The sequence below is a fragment of the Sarcophilus harrisii genome, chromosome 1, assembly GCF_902635505.1.
Source record: "Sarcophilus harrisii chromosome 1, mSarHar1.11, whole genome shotgun sequence".
NCBI classification, from domain to species: domain Eukaryota; kingdom Metazoa; phylum Chordata; class Mammalia; order Dasyuromorphia; family Dasyuridae; genus Sarcophilus; species Sarcophilus harrisii.
The window spans coordinates 414029773-414042164 of record NC_045426.1 but is presented as its reverse complement, the minus strand read 5'-3'; the positions used below and the strand labels follow the sequence as shown (position 1 = coordinate 414042164).

General features: G+C 33.6%; 1 pseudogene; it reads right to left on the bottom strand.

Moving 5' to 3' along the window:
• Positions 1-130, bottom strand: part of LOC111719558 — a 52223-nt pseudogene extending 52093 nt beyond the window's left edge.
• Positions 131-12392: the final 12262 nt, after the last annotated feature.

The window sequence follows — 12392 nt, the reverse complement described above, 5'->3', positions numbered from 1 at the left end:
TTACAGTCTGTGCTTTATAAGGTCTTAAAACATCTTGTACTGCTGCTGACCGAATAGCTCCCACGTTCTGATCCTGGTTTGCTACTGTTAAGGCTGCGCTGGTGCAGCCTGCATTGAACTGTGCTCCCATCTCACCCAGGTTTGATAGACTTTTCCTGCTAATTTAAGTAGTCTTTGATTATTAAATCATTTAATCTCATTACCCATGCTACAGAACTTACTTTATAGCATTGTTTACAAGTTTTTGGAGGGGTTTGGAGGAGTGTTTAGGCAAGTCATTGCTTTTTCTCTGCCATCTTAACTTAAAATGAAATATTTAAGAAAAAAGTAAAGGGAGATCAAGTAAAAAATCAAAGTTTTCAAGACAAAAAATATTACTAGATATCAGTCACCAAAAAGACATAATCAAAGCCTTAAGGATGGTGATCTTTAGAGCACAATAAGTAAAAGAAAACAGATTCATGAATGGTATCTGGAAACAAATCCCTCACAGTTAATACAGCTAAATTGTCAAAGGTTTTTTTGTTTGTTTGTTTTGTTTTGTTTTGTTTTTTGTCTAATCAATATGTAGGCCTTCTGAGGTCCTGTAATTTCCACGAGTCTGCACTTAATGAGATATGCAAGATGATTGATAGATTCTGTATTCAGAAGGTTGGGAATTTGTTCCTATGTTTCTATTTCAGTTCTTATCTCTGAAGCCAGAAGTGGTGGTATTCAAGAATTTGGTGATGAACCCACAATCCCTATTATTATTTACTCAAATGTTCTGTCGTTCACATTCAGATATGGGCATGGATTGTGCATATCATAGGATGCTAGAAATGCTCAGTATGCATTGACTATCTAATGAGACTTGTTCATGAAGGAGTGTGTATGTGTGTGTATGTGTGAATGTGAGTGAATAAGAGTGAGAGAAAAAGAAAGATAGAGAGAAACACAGAGAAAGAGAGACAAAGAGGGAGGGAAGAAGAGAAGGAGGAAGGGGGAGGGAGATAGAGAAAGACAGAAACAGAGATGAATGGGATGGGGCATATGGATGATTGGCAAGGAAGGAATGTCATATAGTGAGGGAAAGAAGGGGGTTTGAGGTGGAGAAAGCTTATGTATAACTTCTGAAAAGCTGAAATAACTTATAAACATAAATAAAAGTCATTCCCTGTGCTATGTTTAAACTGAGATGTGAAGGAAAATAAAATGACTCAGATGAATCTTTGAAACTAATAAAAGGAGGTCATAATTGGAATATAGGTTTAACATGCCACATTCTCAAATGTTTATTAAGGTCCTATTATGTGCAAAGTTAAGGACAGTATAGCAAATATATAGATTTTGCACTAGTAGAGAAGAAAAGAATTTAAATATGTCCTATAACCTAATAGAATATTTTTTGAGGAAGGAAAGGCATTTAACCTCAATGAGGTACAAAAATCTCACTAAACGCTATGGATAAGTAAGTTTAAAACATAGTACAATATGTTAATGAAGGAAGATAACGCACTAACAAAATCTCAGATCTTTTGTTAATAAAATAATGTGTTGTTATTCAATGAAACATGAAGTTGAAGAAGTTACCTCCTCTCTATTTTCAGAAAACTTGTCTTTGAGAGAAATAGATGAAAGTATTGAAAGTCTTTAAAAGGAGATTTCCTCACAGGCCATCCTACCATTAAACAATTCTCACTTGCAGTAAATTTTCCCTTTTACATATCATAAAATATATTTACTAACTGTTGTCATTTCTTCCATCTAAATATAAGTTTCAATTTTACCTTTTCCTGTGTCCTAAGAGAATGAAAATTTCTAAATTGGTTCATAGCATATCTATTTGGTCCAAGGATATAATTTTCAGCCATGATATGCTTTCTTGATTTGATCAACTTTGCTTCTTCTTTATTCTGACTTAGTTTACTAACAGTCACAAATAGCCTGCCTTCCAATTTCCAACTAGAATCTGTAATTATGTGAAATATAAAATATTCAAATAAAATGCAACCAACAGACCTTCACACATAATGATTTTTAAAAAGAGCAATTTGTGTTAAGTCCACAAAATGACTATATATTCTTAATTCTTTCAAATGTAATTAACAAATTTACTTTTAAAGTATATGCAAAGTCAGTTGTATAAAATCATTTGAGTTTATAATAGCTATTTACAATTTGTTTATTTTATCCTTTTCTGTTAAAAGAGACCATATTTCTCAGTTTTCTTCATTTTGCCCCAAACTCTTTAACTGCATAACAATACTCATAAACTATCCTTATTCCCTGTCTTGAGAAAACAAAATTTAGCCCAAAGAGATGAATTGCAAATGGTGGATATTATTTGAACACCTGGGTGAGGCAGATTAGCTTCTTCATTTTTTCCCCTCTAGTCACACTACTTCAAACTAGAATGTTTTCAAAGCAGAGTAGTATAGACCCATCATTTTTATGTCAGAATTCATTGCCATACCTGGCAATTTGAAGATAGGAAACCATTTGGAGATTGAATTAAGTAATACAAAGCAGAAGGATATGGCTGCTGGGAACACATTCTGAGCCTCCTTGCAGTTCCTTCCTACCTTCTCAGATTATGTCCTTTTTTAAGACTATTTGAAATTGAGCTGACTGAATCTATTTCTAATACATATTTTTAATGAGAACAACTCATTCTCTAGATTTACTTTATTAAACTCTAAAATGATTGCTGGATAATGTCCTACTCATGGAGACATTTTTCATCTAAACTTTCATAGTTTATTAAATGAAAGCTCTCTAATTCATAAGCCAACTTCTGCACAGCTACCAATAACAAATTATAGTAACCATAGAGATTTTAGAGGGAATGAATATGGAATTAAATTAGCCATTAAATGACCTGATTATATTAGAAACTGACTTTCTCTTTATACATAATCCCTGGGTCAGACAGGTTGTCTACACATAAATGAGATAAAAGAATAATTATTCTAAATTCATCTAAATTGGTTGTTTGGAGTAAAGCAATGGGGGCAAAAGGATAGGCAGGACGGAATTAAATTTTAAAAAAATATTAAATTGTTCTTTGTCTAAAATAGGCTCTTTATTCTCCACCCTTCAAGCCCAGCCACAATGTATTCTTAAATTTTTTCAATTGTCTATTAAGTACTATATTGTCAAAGAGAAATTACAGCTATAAAATTTTTATCAATAATTACAATTAAAATTTCAGTCAAATTTATTTTCAGTTAAATTCAGTTATATTTTAATTGTACTACTACTTAAATGCCAGGCAAAGTGTAGTTGTATTATGTGCTCTTCTTCGTGTAGTACAGTTTTTTTTTTCAAATTCTGAATTAATTTTATTTTCAATGTACATGTTTCCTCAGGCTTCTTAAGCAAAAAAAAAAAAAAAACAAACAAACAAACAAAAAAAAAACCAAAGGAATTTTAAAATCTTACCTCGTTTTTACAGAAAAAAAGTTGGAATCGTGGGGAAGGGAAAGAACAGACAAAGAAATAAGCATTGTATTTATATTCTATGTGTCTGGCACCATGTTAAAGTGCTTCACAAATGCAATTGTATGGAGATCATTAAAGGATTTTCCACTTATGTATTAAATCAAATCACAAAAGATTATTTCCTTATAAAACTTTTGTAAAGTGAACATTACTGAAACAGTTTAGAGCTACCCTGATTAGTTTTTAGTCCTCAGAAACTCTTTGACCTCTATTTCTAAAGATTCCCCCCCTACCCTTTTTCTTTTTGGTTAATAAGAATTTGTTCAGCATTATTATCTTTATGCATATTTCTTGTAATGGATAATAAATCTATTTAAAATTGTAACACCATCTAAATACACACACATACATACATATATATGTGTATGTATGTGTATATATTTATGTATGTATGTGTGTGTGTATGTAATTAAACTTTGAAATGGTATCAAAGTTGTTCCTCTAAAAGAGAAAAAAAAAATTATGTCATGTTTCATTCTTCTGAAAAAGATGTAACTTTTATCAGCTTTCATTCTTCATATCCTTGTCTACCATGTTTTTGTATTCCTTTTTAACTTGCTGCATTCTATTCATTAGCCATGGAGAGGGGTGTCAAGCACAAAAAGATACATCTTTTTTGCTTGCATTACTGAAATAGTAGAAAAAGCTGAATTGGTGGGTGAAATTTTCTAGCCATAGTAAGCCCTTGTAACAGAACAGTGAATTCAAATTAATTCAGTAATTTAAATTTACTCCCAAAACACTTAAATGCCTATGTTGCACAACACCTATTTAGAAATCAGATTTACAGAATTCTTGAAATTCCAATAAGGTGTACTAAAATAAGGTACAGAAATAAATAAAGTTTAGTAAATGATGAACCTGAACTATGTTAGTTGGTTTGGCTCTTTTGTATAATGGAAAAGACATTGAATCTGGGCTTAAAAGATAAGAAATTGAAATTAATACCCAGAATAGAAAAGCTAAAACAATAATAATAATAATAATAATAATAATAATAATAATAATAATATGTAGAGAGCTGAAACTCTGAAAAAGGTGTGCTTGAATCAGACAAGAGAGCACTTATGGCTAATTACCTATTTGATGTGAGATAATGGCTCTATAAGCATATATTTAGATGATAGCTCTCCTCATGATTGGGGATTGCTGAATGCTTGATGGAGAGGTAATCCTAGGCTATGATTGGAGGGCTGAGGGAGAGAAGGCAAGCTCACTTGGCTGCAGGATGAGGAGGAGACAGGCTGGAGAATCCAGATTTCAGAATCCAGGATACATCTTTGGCAAGCCATATGGCAGCTTGCCTGCCTCCTTCACTTCTCCCCCTAAAGACCAAGAACTTTGATTGTTCCTGAGTCTGACTGATCGTGAGGCCCTCGAGGGAGTTAGTCTATTAATAATAATAATAATAATAATCTCTAAAATGAGATTGGATTAATTTTATCCATCCAATAAGCACTTATTAATAATCTACTATGTTTAAAATAGTGTGCTAAGTGATGGGATTATCAAAAGAAGAAGAACATATTTTTGTCCTCCAGGCAACTGAGTGGCACATGGAACATTAGATAGAATTTGTCTAGAGCAATTAACATTGATCAAGAAGATCTAAGTAAAAATCCAAACTCAGAAATAATCAGTAGACCTCTAGGCAAGTCACTTAACTTCTATCTGTCTGTTTCCTCAACTGTGAAATGAGGACCATCATAACACCTAATCATTCCAGAGTGATTATGGGATAAGATAATGTTTGTAAAGAACTTAGCTCAGTATCTTTCAGGTAATAAGGTCCTAATAAACATTAATTTCCCTTGTTCCAAGAGATTTTATAATATTTTACCAGATAATAAAGTTATATTTTGACGAGGACAATAATGAGATACAACAGGAAAAGCTACCTCTTGGAATAGACATCTAACTTATACCATAAAGAGACTGAAAGCTTTTAGAGATGAGGAGATGGTAAATTCCTGTTATGTGGCCAGGGGATAAGATATGGAATTTTGTACTTTGTGCTTTGTTCTTGCGGATCACTTTGATGAGAAAATTATGTTCATTAAAGAGAGAGAATAAGTTGACAAATACAGACCAGATTCAGATAGTGAAAATCTTTAAATGTCAAATGAAAAGTATATATTTTAACTGAAGAAAAAAAGAAGGGCCACTGTATATTCATGAGCAAAGTTGCCTTGTATCCTGAGGCAAGAGCAACACAGCCTGAATCACATTAAAATAGTAATTGGGGTGGGCAGAGACAAGATGGCAAAGAGAAACAGGGAATTTGCTTTAGCTCTACCCAATTTTCCTCATCGAAAAATAAAAACAAAAACCAGTAAATCAAGCCTCTGAACAGATTCTGGATCAGCACAACCTACAAAAAGATGAAATGAAACAATTCACCAGTTTAAAATGGCATGGAAGAATTGCACGAAAAGTCAGTTACACTGGGCTGAAAGAACAGTACAGCCCTCCAGAGATGGTTTCTGAGCAAGACAGCAGTAGGCTCTTAGCCACAGCATAGATCTACAAGTGAGATTTCTTGGCCTTCCTTCATCCTCCAGTGATATCGCAGGCCAGTGGTTGAGCCTCCAATACAAATGCAGAAAACAAATTACCAGATCCAGAAAAGAGGCAACAACAGGTATGGCTTCAGCACTCAAAGCTAATGACCCTACTGGTGTTTCTCAGCAAAACAAACATGGAATAGTACTCTTTGTGCCCCAGGAGCAATGTCAAGTATAAAAGACACAAAATCCTTCCCCTAAAAAACCAAACAAACAAAAACTCAGAAAAGAAGAAAATGGCCCCCTAGGAAACCTCAAAGGGGAGTATGAATTATACTCAACACCAAAAAGCTTTCTTAAAAGAGCTCATAAAGGGTGTTAAACAGGAACTAAAACTCAACCACCCAGCAAAATAGAGTGTAATGTCTCAGGGAAATTAATGTAAACAGGGAACTTTTAATCATTTCTGTTGAAAAAATCAAAAGTAAACAGAAAATTCCATTTTCAAGTACAAGATTCAAGAGAAGCCTAAAAAAGATAAACAGAAAGACAGGAAAATGTTATTCAATAATATTAAACTGTTTATATCCCTTTATGGAAAGATGATACTTCAGACTCTTGAGAACTGTATCTTTGTTAAAGCAGTTAGGAAGGGTGTGTGTGTGTGTGTGTGTGTGTGTCTGTGTGTCTGTGTGTCTGTGTGTCTGTGTAGACAGAATTTTGGGGCATAAGTTGACTTTAATAATATGATATAAAAAGGAATTAAGTAAAGGGAAAAGACTTGTACTGGGAGAAGGATGGAGGGGCATGGCATAAATTAGATAGCAGAAAGAGGCACAAAATTCCCATTACAGTAGAGGAAAAGAAGGAACAAGGATGAGCATTGCTTGAATCTTAATGTCATTGCATAGTGCTAGAAAAAAAAACAATAAAATTATCTGGAAGAAGAAAATATCAAGAGAAGCAATGAAAAAATGCAAAGAAAAGGTATAAGCAATACCAAATATAAAACTGTATTATAATTATCAAAATCAGCTGGAACTGGCTAAGAATTAGAGGGGTGGTTTATGATAACAGATTAGGTACACAAGAGACAATAGACAATGACAACAGGAATCTATTGTTTGGTAAATCAAACAATTACAACTTCTGGGATAAGAACTCACAATTTTCATACAAAAACTGAGAAAACTAGAAAGTAGTATGGTAAAAACTATGAACTAATATCTAATGATGTATGTCATTGTAAAGCCAAAACAGGTACAACATTTAGACATAAAGAGTAACATTATGAGCAAATTAGGAGAGGAAGGAATAGTTTACCTGTCAAATCTATGGAGAAGGAAGGAACTTATGACCAAATAGAAGATAGAGAACATTATAAAATAAAAAACAGATCTTTTAGATTATTAAATTTTTATAAAAGTATTTGCACAAATAAAGCCAAGAAACCAAAAATAGAAGAGAAGCAGAAATCTGGCAGCAATTTTAACAGCCACTGTTTCTGCTAAAGCATCATCCCTAAAATTTATAGAGACCTAAGTCAGATTTAGAAGAATACAAGTATTCCTGCATTGATAAGTGGTCAAAGTCTCTTCTAGAAGAAATTTAAAAGAATTTCAAAATAGAGCTAGAAGTAAAATAAGGAAAGATAAGGAAAAGTTTGCAAGAGTTATAGAAAAGGCATGTAACTCATTAATTAAGAGGTAGATTTGATAAACTGGGGAAGAAACTCCCTGAAAAACAGAATTTGTGAAATGGAAAAGGTAAAGAATACCCAGGAAAACAGAATTTGTGAACTAGAATTGGTAAAAACCTCCCAGGAAAACAGAATTTGTGAAATGGAAAAATAAAGAACTCCTTAAAAAACAATTTGTGAAATGGGAAAGAATTCAATAGAACAAAACAACTCATTTAAAAATTCAATTGGATAAGTACAAAAAGAAGTTTAAAAAAAGTAAATGAAGAAAATAATTCACTAAAACTCAGAATAGAACAAATGGAAATGATTGACTCAATGAGACATGAAGAATCAGTCAAGCAAAACCAAAAGAAGAAGAAGAAGAAGAAAAAGAAGAAGAAGAAGAAAAGAAAAAAAAATGTAAAATACCTAATTGAGAAAACAACTGACCTGGAAAATAGATCTAAGAGGCCATTGTAAGGATTATTGGTCTCCATGAAAACTATGATAAAAAAAAAGAGCCTATACACTATTTTTTCAGGAAATCATGAAAGAAAACTGCCCTGCTTTAATAGAATCAGAAGGTAAAATAGCCATTGAAAGAATTCACCAAACATCCCTTGAAAGAGACCCCAAAATTAAAAGTCAAAGGAATATTGTAGCTAAATTTCAGAACTATCACAATAAGGAAAAAATATTACCAACAGCTAGGGAAAAAAAACAATTCAAATACTGAGGAGTCACAATTAGGATCACCAAATATAATGGGCTTGAAATATTGAGTCAATGCACTGAGGTCAGGACAGCTGAGCACTTAAGGATAATACTCTATGGGCATATTCTTGGAAAATGATCGCTCCCACTATCTTGTACTGCCTTGATGATTGGTGTACACAGAGGATTGTAAGAGGGACAAGGGGGAAGAGTAAGATTAGCCAGAGTCACTTTGGCGATAGACGAGGGAGAGGGAAGGTTGCGAAGATTCTGCTTCCATCCAATTCAATCCTACCTCTAAAGACCAAGAATAAAGACTAAGGACTTTTGCTCATCCTGACTCTGGCTGATTCTAAGGTATCCAGGGTGCTAACATGGTCATCATAACCAAGGTTCTAGCAAGTTCCACATTAAAGGATCAAAGGGTCTGGAATCTGATATTCCAAAAGGCAAAGGAACTTGGAATGAAGCCAAAAATAAACTACCCCACTAAACTGAGCATTTTCTTTCAGGGAAGAAGATGGGCATTCAATGAAACAAGTGAATTCCATGCATTTTTAATGAAAAGACCAGAGCTAAACAAAAAATTTGATCTGCAAATATAGAAGTCAAGAGAAGCATAAAAAGGTAAAAAGAACTCTTGAAAAATTTATTTCTGTTATGAGTATACATAGACAGTGCAGGTATACTTTGATTTTAATGTTATAATATAAAAAAGGAACTAGAGGTGGAAAGGGATTAGTACCAGAAAAAAAGGGAAAATGGAGGTAAAATGAGGGAAATTGCATCTATGAAGAGGCAAAGGAAACCTATTACATTTGAGGGAAACAAGAGAGGGGGATGAACATTGTGTGAATCTTACTCTCATCAGATTTGGCTCAAAGAGAAAATATTAGATATATTGGTTTACAGAGAAACTTATCTAACCTTATTGAAAAGAGGAAGCAAAAGCAAAAAGGGAAGGGGGTGGGCTAAATAGAAGGGAAAACAGAAATATTAGGGGAAAGGTATAAGGAAGGGGCAGAGAATCTAAAAGGGTAGGGCTGCTTGAGGCAAGTGATGCTCATAAGTTAAATACTGGGGAGGAGAGAAAGGGGGAAAAGAAAAGGAAAATTATAATGTGGGGATAATAGGATTGCAGAAAATAGAGAATTAGTAATTTTAACCATAAATGTGAAAGGGGTGAATTCTCCCATAAAGCTGAAACAGATAGTAGACTGGATTAAAACCCAGAATCCCACAATATGTTGTTCACAAGAAACACATTTAAAGCACAGTGATAAATACAGAGTAAAGGTAAAAGGCTGGAGCAGAATATATTATGCCTCAGGTGAAGTAAAAAGAGCTGGGTTAGCCATCCTGATCTCAGATCAAGCAAAAGCAAAAATTGATCTAATTAAAATAGATAAGGAAGGAAACTATATCTTGCCAAAGGGTACATAGATAATGCAGCAATATCAATAATAAATATATATGCACCATATATAACCATATACAGTGGTATAGCATAGAAATTCCTGAAGGAGAAGTTAGAGAAATAAAAAAAGAAATAAACAGAAAAACTATAATAGTGAGAGATATCAAATGTGCTCTCTCAGAACTAGATAAATAACCACAAAATAAATAAGAACAAAGTTAAAGAGGCAAATAGAATACTAGAAAAGTCAGGTATGAGAGATCTTTAGAGAAAATTGAATAGAGAGAGAAAAGAGATCACTTGTTTCTTGGCAGTTCATAGAACCTATACAAAAATGACCATATATTAGGATATAAATACCTTAAAATCAAATGCAGAAAGACAGAAGTAGTAAATGCATTTTTTTCAGATCATGATGTACTAAAAATTACATTCAATAAAAAGCCAGGGAAAATAGACCAAAAAGTAATTGGAAACTAAACAATCTCATCCTAAAAATGAATGGGTTAAATAGCAAATATTAGAAACAATTAATAATTTCATCCAAGAGAATGATAATAATGAGACAACATAACACAATTTATGGGATACAACCGAAGTAATAATAAGGGGAAATTTTATATCTCTAGATGCTTACTTGCATAAAATAGAGAAAAAGAAGATCAATGAATTAGGCTTGCAATTTAAAAAGGTAGAAAAAGAGTAAATTAAAAACCCCCAATCAAATAAGAAACTTGAAATTCTAAAAATAAAATGAGAAATTAATAAAATTGAAACTAAAAAAAACTATTGAATTAATAAATAAAACTAAGAGTTTTTTTTAGGCAAAAAACTAAGAAAGTAAATAAATCTTTAGTAAATTCCATTAGAAAAAGGAAAGAGAAATTCCATTAAATAAATGTCGACAGTGTAAAATATTTGGAAATTTATCTGCCAAGGGAAAGTCAGGAAATTTATGAGCAAAACAACAAAATGCTTTCCACACAAAGTCAGATCTAAGCAATTGGAAAAATAGCAAATGCTCTTGAATAGGTTGAGCAAATATAAGAAAGATGACAATACTATCTAAACTATTCATTTATTTAGTGCTATATCAATCAAATTCCCAAGAAACTATTTTACTCTCTTAGACAAAATAACAACACCTGGAAGAACAAATGTCAAGAATTTCAAGGGAACTAATGAAAAAAAAAAAAAAAGCAAATGAAGGTGACTGAAGCTGTAACAGGTTTCAAATTATATTATAAAACAGTAATCATCAAAACTATTTGGTACTGACTAAGCAACAGACTAGTTGATCAATGAAATAGATTAGGTTCACAGGACAAAATAATCAATCACTATAGCAATCTAGTGTTTGACAAATCCAAATTCCCCAGCTTTGGGGATAAGTGTGAAGTATGGGTTAGCAACCTGGAGGCCTCAGAATCAGCCAGAGTCAGGATAAGGAAAAGTCGTTTGTCTTTAGGGGCAGCAGTGAAGGGGATCAATAAAACTGCCACATGCTCTGCACCGATTGACTTCCCTTGTCATCATGCTCCTCCAAAGTGACTCTGGCTTGTCTTATTCCACCCCCTAATCCATCCTATGATTATCTGTGTACACCAAAAGATCAAGCCAGCACAGAATAGTGAGAACGGCCATTTTTCCAAGCATATGCTAATAGAGTATTGGCCAATAGGTAATTAGCCTTAACTGCTCTATTGTCTGATCCCAGTGCACCTATGCAGTTTCAGCCCTTTACATCTCCTGCTTTCTTTTGTTTTAGAACACAGATGGTCATACCATCCCTGACTTCTCAGGGGGGTGAGAACCCCAAAAAAGGAGGTGAACATGCCCTACCTGACTTCTCAGGAAGAGAGGTGAAAAACACCAAAGGGAAGTTGGGAATCAAGCCAGATATTGTTAGTAGATTTCTGGGCTGAAGGGTCTTACTAGAAACAGGTATGCACAAACCCATCAGCGCGGGAGGTATTACACAAGCACATAGCAATAAAGCACATAGTATTAGTGATGACTCTCCCCACAGCCGGTGCGGTCTCAATGTGGTGTAACAAACATGAATTGTACATGCAAGTAGTGATATAACAAATAATAAAAATCAACATGGTTTTGTAAAAGATTTCCAGAAGTCCTAAGAGGGGATGTAAACAACAATCACACATACGCCTCCTTTAGCAGTGAAGAGATAGTCCAAAAGCAATCTATTGTCCATTGCTTCACGTGTCAGGGAATCCAGTGATCGCTGCAAGTTTTTGAAATCCTGCAACGTCTTTTTATGTGTTAGGAAATCCAATGATTCCTGCAAATTTTGAAGTCCTTCAACAATCTTCTCATTTCTCAGAAAATCCAGTGATTCCTGAGGGTTTTCAAGTCATACAACAATCTTATCATGTCTCAGAGAATCCAATGATTCCTGAGGGTTTTGGAGTCCTACAACAGTCTTATCATGTCTTAGAGAATGCAATGATTCCTGAGGGTTTTCAAGTCCTACAACAATCTTTTCATGTCTCAGGAATTCCAATGATTGCTGAGGGTTTTGAAGTCCAACAATTTTTGATGTGCATGAGTCAAATGCCATAACTGCCATGCT